This window comes from Cynara cardunculus, assembly GCF_001531365.2.
Source record: "Cynara cardunculus var. scolymus isolate 2C chromosome LG 2, CcrdV1, whole genome shotgun sequence".
NCBI classification, from domain to species: domain Eukaryota; kingdom Viridiplantae; phylum Streptophyta; class Magnoliopsida; order Asterales; family Asteraceae; genus Cynara; species Cynara cardunculus.
In genome coordinates, this window is record NC_037529.1 from 54,068,756 (window position 1) to 54,070,808 (window position 2,053).

Here is a 2,053-nt window from a genome sequence, read left to right on the forward strand (position 1 = left end):
AAGGTAAGGAAAATGTAACTAAATCATGCCTTTAGAGAAGCTTTGCAGATGGCGTCACTAAAGCATATATCTTTAGAGAAGCTTTTCTAAAAACCTTCTCTAAAGGTAACTTTTAGTGACGCTTAAAAACTGTCATTGATGCTAAAAAACGTCACTAATACATATTTTTAGGGAAGCTTTTCAAAAAAATTCGGCCACCCTTTAGATACGCTTTGAAAGTGTTTCCAAAGCCTAAAATAAGCTTCTCTAAATGTCAACATAAATGTACCCTTCGAAAACCCTCCCTAAAACCTTTTCCTACCGTTATATAGGGAAGGTTGCTAACGGAAGTAAAAAGCTTCTCTAAAGGTTTTAGAGAAGCTTTTCAAACTTTTAAATACAAAAGAAAAGCTTCTCTAAATATCATTTTTCTTGTAGTGACATCTTATTTTAGTTGAGCAAAAAAAGAAGGAAAAATAGAATTTAAATATTTTCATCAATTGTTTGACTTATGTATCTTTCATTAAGATTCCACCATACCACAATATTCTATTTAAGTGTTCAAACAATAATTTGTTAAGTTTGCATATTATATGTTTAATGCATTATTTATTCTTATTAGATCTCAATAAATCATCTTTTCTTTCATATTCTTATTGATCATCATTTGTCTACTTGTCTAAAAAACATTGATAATCTTCTTTATTATTGATCTTTCATTGACTCTCACGATTACTTCATTCACAGGATTATCTTTTGTATCAAAATAACATATATTTCTTGTTATGAACTAAAAAAATTCTAACTTTTTATAAAAAACTTATCTCTATAGTTTCTATACTCTTGGTTACAAATTACCTAATAAGAAGTACGTAAATTTAAGTACTCTCTTATATATCTATAATAAAAATAAATAAGATTTCTTTCCTCAGTAAATTATTAGCATTTCTTGTACTCAATTTTACACTAATGAAAAACATTTATTGATTTTTTTTCATACTTACCAAGCGTCACTACAAGAAAAGTGAGCTTTGACGATGCGCTAAAATGTTTCCGCCACAAGTTATAGGACGACATGCTGTTATATACTCTTTCTGATGACAAATGGACTTTTTAGCGACAACAAAAGTCGTTGCTAAAATTTTTGTTTCTTGTAGTGGGCCCTGTTTATACATTCGCTCAGGGTGAAGAACATATGTTTTCCCATGATAATAATAAAACATTCACAAATCCACTAATAATGAGGATCTAAATAAAAACCAAGGGAAGTAACATTGTTTTTGAATTGCACCAAACATCGATAAGAAAAAGTAAAGGTCGTTTACCAACACAAACTGGTTAAGGAATTACGTGCAGGTAAGATTTACCACCCTCAAATTACTTTAAGCATCAAAATAGCATAGTGTTGTCTATTGGGTGGTAATTGCTAACCAAGCAAAACTCGCCACCCTTGTAAGATTCTCCGTTAGCAAAATCGCATTGCAAGATTGTTGGTAAGACCATCATCTCTTACCTAGTAAGAGACTAAGTGCTTGGTTTGTTAAAATATGGATTCATAGATGTTGTACAACTCACCCAGCCCAATGAACAAGATGACAATGCATGGGGCACAAAATAGGGTTTGGGCTACCTTAGTGGCGGGCTAGGTCGCACTGGCCCTTGGTCGTGTTGTAACTGATCCCCAGTTAAGGTGTCTGTTAATCCTCTCTCTCAGTGATTTGATGATAATCCCTTTTACTTATACGTTATGTTTATGTTTCTGTTTTTTCAGTTCCAGCGATCTTCACTGAGTATGTTCAGTGATTGCTGAAGAACTTGCATTGTAAATCTATCAGAGACACCAATACTTCAAGAAGACAACACTCACACCAAAGAACATTCAGCAAACATCGAAGACTGAAACTGAAGATAGAGATCGGCGAGTACGTGATCTGAAGCGGTACTTAGTGATTACAAGCCTGTCTACATATGTGTGAAGACTGCTCAAGCTTCAGCGAATGATGATGAGACCTTCAGGTCATTCCAGCATTCAGCGATCAAAGGGAGCTTGCTTAGCACGATTGTTGTTGTCTTG